The following is a 9,558-nucleotide window of genomic DNA, read 5'->3' as shown; positions in this document are numbered from 1 at the left end:
GATTACTGAAGTTAATTTCTCTGCTGAGATCCCGCTATCAGAGAATTGCATGCCTACTCAAAAATGGAAGGGGAAAACACAGAACGGTGTTAATTGGATTTCTGCTCTGCCTCAGTCCAGAAAAGCAGCGGTGGGGGAAAGGGCCGGGCCAGGGCCTGGAGGAAGCAGGGAGCCTTCCTCCATCCAAACCTTCTCTCAGGATGTGTGAGGACAGAGCCCAGGGAAGTGCGCACAACCCGTCCCACCCTCGTTTGGTTGTTGCTCAAGAGTCCCTTATAAAATAACAACTGGGCGATAACCACGCGCTGATTTAAATCATCACAAATCCGTTTCCCCATACTTTAAATTCATTTTAATTGAATCTCATCCTCTTGACTTTCATTTACTTTTAAATGAGTTTTGGTTGCAGAGCTGAGGATGCAGCTGACTCCAAGAGTTGACAAGTTTTAGTGTTTTGATCATAGATTATTATGTAATGCTGACAAATGTTTCTCAGACTACAATACTGCATATGAAACACCGCATAATACCCAGGGTAGGCTCGGTGCACAAGGGGTTTCACAGGTAAGCAAACAAGCAGGCTGTGTTACAAAGGTCATTAATTGCCAGAAGGCCCAATTGCCTCAAGGAATGATTGCAAATAATTCACCCATCCTCTGGAGGTTGGCTAGCCAGGAGAGGCTTTTTAATAACGATCTTCAGTGTTGGAAATGAGACCAAGGGCAGGAGGAGGAAGGAGGAAGAGGGATGTGCATGGCCCGTCTGCCCAGGCCCACCAGGACCTGGAGAGAGCCCTCGCCTGCCAGACTCTGCAGGAACCTCGCTGCACACCCATGCCAGCCGCTGGGCCAGCCATCCCTCCGATTCTCAAAAGAAACAGCCACCTTTAAGCAAGTTCCAAGTGCGAGTGCCCCTCAAGTATCCAGGAAGAGTTGTGTGAGGGGAACCCCCCCACACACATACCCAGAACCATTCCCCTTCTGTAAATCAAGGTGCAGCCCCTGCCCGGAACGCTGACCCTGCCAATGGCCTCTCCTCAAAGGCCACATGGGACCAGCTGGGCCCCAGGGACAGGCCCCAGCAAGTCCAGCTAAGATCCAGGCCTGGCCGGGATTAGCAGAACTGCCCAGTTGACCAGAAGACCTGTGAGGAACAGAAGCTGTCGTGTGAGTTGCTGGTGTTGCTTCTTTGTCACAGCGACATGCAGTGCTGCTCCGGGAAACGGAGCTTCTACCCCGTCCTCTGCACCGGCAAAGCCTGACGTGGGGACAGGTCATTCCTTATGTCACCAACCCAACACCTTCCTATCCATGGATGACCAGAAAGTCACGGTGAGACCGGGAGTAGCCTCCACACCCAGAAGGGGCCAGGACATGGGCGAGAGCCCAGGATGGCCAGCCACCAGGAAAGACTCTGAACAGGGAGACTGAAGACACTTTCTTTACGAAGCCACGCATTTGGCCTTGGCTCAGAACCGGGTCCCGCGGTGTGACGTGTCCCTAATGTGCAAGCTAGCTGAGTTGGAGGCAGAAAGGGCAGCAGCCAGCATGAGCCAGCCACCCCCGACAAGCGCAGGACCGTTCAGTGTCGCCGCTGCTAAATGGTCCAGCTTTGCTTCAGAGACCCTCCCAGATGCCACCCCGAACTCAAAACAACAACGTGATTTAGAGTGCCGACGTACCCCTCAGTAAGGAGGGCCCGCTGCGGGGGGACTGGAGATCGGGGCGGGGCAGGGGCAGGGCAGGGGTGGCCCAGCCTCACAAAAGCCGCCCCACGGCGGGCGGTGGGTGAGGGCCCACGTCCCAGGCCTCTCAGAACGAGTCTGGAACTGTATCTGTTTTAAAGACAATTCGTTTCCCTCGGCTTGCCTGTGAACGGGCTTCCTCCCCACCACAGGAAACTCGAGTCTGATTTTAATGAGCTTCAGTTGGAATGTGGCCTTTGAAAAGTACTGCATTTGAAAAGATGGAACATTAAATTTTGTAATGATGTAAAACATCTTCAATTTTGACAGGACAATGGTGCTTACTGTGCTTTATGAGTCCACTGGCGACTCAAAGGTCACTCTGTGTGTGACTCCGCAGACGGGGGCAGTGCGGAATGAAAATCAGGCTACATGTGACCAGCTTATTATTAATCAGATGAAATGGATTTTTAACATTTTTCTAATGAGCCACAGAGTAGGGAGAAAATACCAGGGATAAACGACGGAAGGAAGAGAGCAGCCCGCCATAAGAAAGCACCGTGGCGACGTCTAGAAATGGGCCTTCCAGCGAAACCCGCAAACACTGTCTCGAGGAAGAAAACGCGGCTGCGAGTCTGGGGGTCGTAGATGCAGAGAAAGGACTGAGAGGCCGGCTCTGATCTACCGGCTTCGCCCCTCGTTTATAACGAACAAGCGAGTGATCACGCGGGTGCCCATCCACAGGCCCGGATCCAGCGGGGAGAGGTGGCTTCACCAGCTCCACGATAAATCCTGTTTGCAGGGGCCCATCACTCAGCTGTAAATATGGGATTCGGGCTCAAACGTGGCATACAAGGCCTCGGCCAGGACAAATTTACGGGACAGTCACCACCCACCCCCATCTAATTTTTTAAGCCTCTCTATGTGTGAGGTTTTGGTATTGAAGAGACAAGGTACCAAAATGAAAGAGAATTATAAAAAGAAGAAAAAACACCAATAAATAAATGTTGAAAAGTTGGAGATTTTTTCCATCTCTTATCTAAATCAAAAGGTTATTTTTCAAGGTAGTCTCTGCAAAACATAGCAAGGTATTTATGAAATAAACAGACTTCCTATCCCAAGCAAATAAAATCAGACAATCGAGGTGTATTCCAAGTGCAGCTCTAGGGGCATGTGATTGGGGAAACTGAGGCAGGGACCTGCAGGCATGGGAGCACCTTCCTGAAGAGGCACACCACTCCCCAAAGGGCCTTTGACTGCTGGCCTGGGAGGACGGCTGAGTTACTCAGAGCATCGCCTGGACAAGGAGGAGCCCAACCCCCTAGCAGACCAGGCCGCTTTGCAGGAAGCCAACCCCACAGGCCTCACGTGCAGCCCCAAGAAAGTACACGGTGGGTCCAGAGGGAGGCCAGGGGATGAGGGTGGGTGGTGCAGGGCAGCAGGTACCCACAGAACCTGGCTGTCCATCCCACAGCACCAGGATGAAAACAGCCAGTGCGGACGCCCCTCCTGAGATGAGAGCGAAGCTGCCTGGACCACACACAGACAGCTACCTATCTCCCGAGGAGGTGAGACAGAGAACAAAGGACAGAGACAGGAGTGAAATATTGAAATGAGACTCCCGGGGAGTCAGAGCTGTGGGGGGACAAAGAGGACCAGGCCGGGGCTCCAACAGTGCTGGACACAGAGCAGACCAAGGGAAGCCGAGAAGAAGATGCAGCCACATGTGCAGGGCCAGGGACCAGTGTCCTGTTTGTGGCCACTTGGTTCCCCTCACCACTGACACCAAATCTGAGTGGCTGCTGTCATTCCCTGGCCTCCCAGCTCCCAGCCTGGGGCCCTACCCAGCAGCCAGCACCATCCCAGTGGTGGAGGCTGCTCGTCCTGCCCCTCCTGATGGAAAAGCTGGGGTCAAGAGCCTCTATATAATCTGTGGGGCCCACAGAAGAGTGAACATGGGGGCCTGGTTCAGTGTTACTAAGAATCTCAAGACCCAGACAGCAGAGCAGTGGGCTGAGTGCAGGACCCTCTGAGCTGTGGACGGCTATGGACGGAGTCCTCGAATGATCTCTAGGGCCCTCGATCATCCCATGGCCTGTTCCTGTCCCCTCTTCTACCAGTTTTCTCTTCAGTGTCCCCCCAACTGCGCAAGCGAGCTCATGGCCTCGGGGCCTTGGGCCTGGAACATGTCCTGCTGCTGATCCAGTGGCCTCCTCCACGTTGATGCTTGAATGTCACCTCTTAGGCCTGTCTCCATCCGCCCCTTGTAAAGTAGCAACCCTGTGCAGGCACTCCCTCGAATTCCCCGTTAACTTTTCTGCAGTCTTACCAGCCACTAACCGACTAGGTATTTAGTTTGGTGATGGTCCACCTTCCCAGAAGGTGAGCCTCCTGAGGGCAGTGAGAGGGGGGTGCCTCTTCTTGATGGCCTGCTCTCCAGCCCCCAGAGAGAGACCCGGCCTGCCAGAGCCCCAGGAAGTCTCTGCTGAGTGAACACAGGCCGATGTCACTGCTCCCTCAGCCTCATTGCTCTCGCTGTAACAGATGACATCCACCAGGGCCGAAGGGACCATAGCAGCCACTGCCGACTGAGTTGTCCACTCCGAACTAAGGGAAGAGCTCTTGGGGAAGGTTTGTGCCAGCGGGACCAGGCAAAGGGGGACTGGGTTCAGGGGATGAGGGGCTACAGCTCTTTTGTTCCCTCCTGTGACCCAATGCCAGGATGAACAGTTGGGGCACAGCAGACTTTCACTAAAGATGGGCTGAATGCAACAGTGACAGATGCGTGAGTCTTGAGTGACTCCGACTTCTTTTCCTGAGAACTCAGGAGCCCTTCCACAGACCATAAGGGGTGGGTGAGCCAGTGTAGACCACTGCTGTGTGGACATGTCCCTGCAATGTCCAGCACAGCCCACAGCCTTCTTGGTGTCACAGGACTACATGCAAACCTCACTACACCTTAGTTTCCTGCCTGTCAAATAAGCCTGGCAGGACTCAGCAGGAGCCAGGAGGGGCAATTCGTTGATTACAAATATATTTGTATTATTTTATATTGATTTATTATATTACGTGTGTGTACATATATATACTTGATCCTGGGAGAGTTCCTTCCCTCAGTTTTGTCAATACACTGTGGCGTGGCCTATGGCACAGGGGCTTCAAGCTAAAGACCTCTGTCCATGTCGGCGCCCCCTGCAGGGAACAGGGAAGCCTGGCAGCCACACCTGGGGAACCTAACCTCTGCTGTGGAAGCCCAGTCCCTGTGGGGCCTTCGGCAGAAGAGAGAGCAGGTCCCTGCTACTGGGATCCACAGGCCAGCCTCCCAGGGTAAGGTGTAGCTGGGCAGTGGGAGGCAGTGGGCTTGGGTGTCGGACCTCTGCTTCCTTCTCTTCAGAGGACACTCCTGGGAGCCCTGCCCCTTCCCCAATCTTTGTTTAGGTTTATCCCGTCCTTGGGCGCCTGCAAATCCAGGCCTGTATGTACAGAACATCACACACAGTGCGGGGGAAAAAAGCCACCTCCCACATTGCTCCTCAGGGGGAACAGGTGGGGTGTTTAAGGTTGCTATAGTTCCTACTTCCACCTTTTAATATTGGGACACAGAGAGTGTTGCAGCCAATAGGAAAGGTGGGCTTCCTCTCATCTGCCACAGAAGCCAAAACGGCATGAGATGCAAATAATAGAGAGACCAGCTGGGGAAGAAACACTAAAAAAAAATCATCCAGAAATAGCTGTTCATTTGAAAGCAGTTTGCCCAAACAAGAACAGGGGTCCTGGAAAGAGAATGGAGCAGCCAGTCTTGGTAACGCCCACCTCCCGCCCTCCGGGGAGCAGGGTCTGCCTTCATGGCCCAGAGTAAGGTGTTGAGGACAGACTGACTCTGCTGCTGGTCAAGGTCAGTACAGACTGGAACTGCCAGCTGTAGGTGATCTGAGCAGTAGCAGTTGCTGGACATTCACAGGCCTTTCCCCCAGGAAGCTAGGCTCAGCGCTCCAAGGGAGCGTCCCATGTGTGCCGGGTGACTGTGGGTGGGGCCATTAAGAGTCTTGACTAGCCCAGCTCTCGGTCCCTGGACACCTAAAGGAAAACTGGGCAGACTGAAGTCAAGAGGATGGAATCAGCCTCTCCTGGTCAGTGGAGCTGCCAGACCCTGCTGCTGGGGGAGTTGAGGGGTGGCTTTTACACGCAGTGCAATGTTCCCAAGATCATTTCACAAAGTCTCATAGTTTCAACCGTGTTTCTCCCAGGAGTGGGGTTTGTGTACAAAGAGTCAGTGTGGTGCCCTCCAAACCCAGTCAACCCCCAGAGGGCTGTGGGGCTTACAGGGTGCGCCAGAGTCCTGGTACCAGACAGAAGGGCCCCAGGACAGCCACTTGGGAGTCAGGAGACCGGGCACTGGGCCAGCATCTCGCTGCCAATGAGCAATCACTATTTTCTATTTGAGTGTCAGTTTCCCCATCTGCACAATTGGGAAAAGACCTCCCCTCGCCCAAGCTCTGTTGACCACTCAGGTCTATGGAGAAGCTTGGATGGAAGGAACACTGCCCTCTGGGACCCACAGGGAAGTGCTCGTCACATTTATGGGGCGCACAGGCCCAAGGTCTGATCTGTTCTCCTTTCCAAAAGGTTTGGAAAGCGTCCCTACATTCTCTGGAACAAAGCCGGTGGGTAGAGGGTGAGTGCAGGGGGAGGGACCCCAGTGTCCTCGACACAGCATGAGCTCTGCCCCTCCACGCCCTTCCCCACACTCCATTTCACAGCCTGCTCTCGGACAGCGTCCTGCACGTGACCCCCAGCCCCAGAGCTCTGTCTCCCGAGGCTGTGCACCCTGGGCCTCCTTCCCAATACAGGCTGCACACCTGAGTCCCTGGCAGAGAATGGCAGCCTCAGGAAGCAGGAGGCAGGTTTCTTTTTCCAGAGAAGGGCTCTTCTCAGCATTTTGCAAGCAGTGCCTGGTCCTAGCCAAAGGCCTACACAAATCCAAATGCTCAGCCCATTCGAGCCGGGGGAGCACTAAACCAAGCAGCCTGCACTTACTGGTGCTTCTGGAGTGGCCAGACACTGCAGGGGAGTAAGTAGGATAAAAGTTGCCCCAAAGCTGCAGGGACAAGCCCCTGCTTGGGCCCAGATTCCCAGGCAGTCCACAGGTAGCCAGTTACAGGGACCTACCTGGACACAGCAGCAGCCCTGGCCTCCCGTTCAACAACCAAGGCAAGCCCTCTCCCTAGGCTGCACCTTGAAGGTGACTTCCAAGAATTACTTGGAGCTCTGATGGTCTAGGAATCTTTCATTTCGTTATGGAGGGACCAGCTCAGGCCTCAAAGAGCGCTAATGGTAAAGCCGGCTGCCGAAGGGGCCGCACAGATGCTGGGGGGAGACTCGTGTGTCTGATGGGACGGGCGTGAGACTCTGGGACGAAGCTGGACCGATGGGTCCCAATGGACAGAGAGCAGCGGGCGGGAACAGACAAGGAAAGGAGGAGTGGGGTGGGACAGCCCTGGGGGTGGTGTGGGCCTGAGAATCCTAAGGAGCTGCCATGTCCTTTGTTGAATGACATGGGCACAGCTGTCCTCGGCCCTCACTGAAGAGGGCTCCTAGCCTCGGCACCCCTGGCCTGTGGGTCGGTTGCCGTGTCCTTTGGTTTCTTCTTTGGGAAGTTCCCAGCTGTGGACCTCACCAACGCCTGGAGCAGAGTCACCCAGGCACCACCCTCAGCTGGTGGTCACTCCCAAGCTCCAGAGACAACCCCCCTCCTGCCGCCAGAAGTGAACTCAGCTCTGCTGGGAGCCGGCTCGGCCCAGACTCCTGAGCCCAGCCTGCTCGCGCCCACCCACCCTCCCAGGAGCGGCTCTTTTCTTTGAAGAGCGCCTGTGGGGCTTCTTAACGAGGGAAACGCGCTAAGATGTGAAAAGCTAAGACCAAGAAAATGGGAAAGGCCACTGTGAAAAGAGCCCGGCATCAAACAAGCCTGCTGGTGCCAACACGGAGGCAGTTAGGAGCTCCGCCGGCCCAGCATGGGGCCACTTGTGTCCTTTGAGGACAAGGGGACAGCTGACCGCTTGTCCACGGGATGTGTTTTGATAACTCGCAGAAATGAGAGGGTGTTTTCTGGGAGGGTAATTGGGCATAATTCCCTCCAGGACTTAGACGCGACAGGCAGCCTCTGCAGCCGGCCCAACTGGGGACCATCAGCCGCAAACGCTATTTTCACGGCCAAGTATGAAAGTTGCCACGTTTTCGAGGAGACGTCGCCAACACAAAAAGGGGTATATTTACTGATATGTTTAAAATATAGGTTTTTAACCATGATTCCTTTGCCCTTAAAATAAAAGTAGGGAGACAGGCAGGTACAGTTGTGCTCTGACTAGTCCCCGCCGCTGGGCAGGGCGACAGGAAGGTGCACGCAGCCCTGGGAGCTGAAACCTGCTCAGGAAGCAACAAGTCCTTTGTGCTGCTGACAGCGGTTATTACAATGAATTCACCTGTGACTGGTACTTGTGCCGAGCGGCAAGGTGCTATTTCACCTTAGTAAAAGTTGAAGTGGTAACACCCGCACGCAGTAAGGCTCAGGCTCGCAGCCACTCCGGGGAGAAAAGGCTGCCGCAGCTCAGCCCCAGCCCCAGGCTAGCGTGAGGGGAGGAACAGGCCGGTCACTGGCTGCAGGTGTCTGCCTCCACCCACTGGCTTTCTTGCAAAGATTTCCCTAAAGGCATGAGGTCCAAGGTGACGTGACTTGGAGGGAGGGTGTCTGGGGAGCAGGCCAAATGCCTCAACATGAGAAGGTCAGTAAACCTTGTCACTCCAGGTGTCGCCATTTCTCCAGCCTGGAGTCACACTTGAAAACTTAGACACTGGATTTCTCATGCCTGGACTGTCAACATTGGGGCCAGCTGGCTCTTTGGGGTGGCCCTGTGCATTGTAGGATGCTCAGCAGCACCAGGCCTCCACCTAGATGCCCGGAGTCCCGGATGCCTGCGCACCTATCCCCTGGAGAAGAAAATCCAGCAGGGTTAGAGCCACTGCTGTGCACAGCACTCCCGCCTCTTTGTTATGTGGTAGATAGAAGGTTCTGGAATCCTGTTCTGCCTTTCCTGCCTGAAGCTCTCCGAGCCCACCTGACCCAGAGTCAGAGTCAGGTGCAGGTCCCAAAGGAAGGCCCAGAGGGCGTGGTGAGGAGCGAATGGAGCAGAGGGGCTCAAGGCCCAAGGGGGAGGTGGCCATTTCAAGGATCTTTTTCCTCAGGGGCCCAGGTCCCTTCAGCCATGATCATCGAGAAAGTGCACTTTCTGGTTATAGGGCTTCAAAACGCGCAGTAAACACCTCAGCGCAAAACCACGCTGAACGCAGCCTGCCTCCAAGCGCTGCTACGCGTCTCCGAGGTTGCACACCCGGCTTTGGGAAGCTGGTTATCGGGGCTCAGGTGGCTGCCTTCCTGCTGCGCACGCGCTCCATCAGCGGTCGGAGGAAGGCCACGGGGCTGGGACAAGGCCATCCTGGTCTGGCAGGGACTGTCTCAGGGAGGACCTGAAAATGTATTCCAAGGAGAGCAAGAGTGGGGACGCTGGGGACCAGCGCTGGTGAGAGCCCTGCTCCTGCGAACTTCACCTGTCACCTACTCCTCCAGGGCTGATTTCCGTAGCAGAGACATTCAAGGGCAGAGTGCCGGATCCTTGGCTTTGAGCCCGGGTCCCAACACATGGGGACTGAGGTCCTGTCCCCTCAGCTGCCCCAAAGCATAGCTGGGGGCTGCCAGGGTCCCCACCCAACATCCCTTCCAATCTCAACAACTCAGCGTGCTGTGTCTGCCTTGGAAAGCCGCAAGCGGGGGGCCAGGAAAACCCTCTTGATCTTTTATTTTTATTAGCCCTGTTTAT

The sequence above is a fragment of the Miniopterus schreibersii genome (genome assembly GCF_964146895.1).
Source record: "Miniopterus schreibersii genome assembly, chromosome: 18".
Taxonomy (NCBI): Eukaryota; Metazoa; Chordata; class Mammalia; order Chiroptera; family Miniopteridae; genus Miniopterus; species Miniopterus schreibersii.
Note: the sequence above shows the minus strand (reverse complement) of the source record.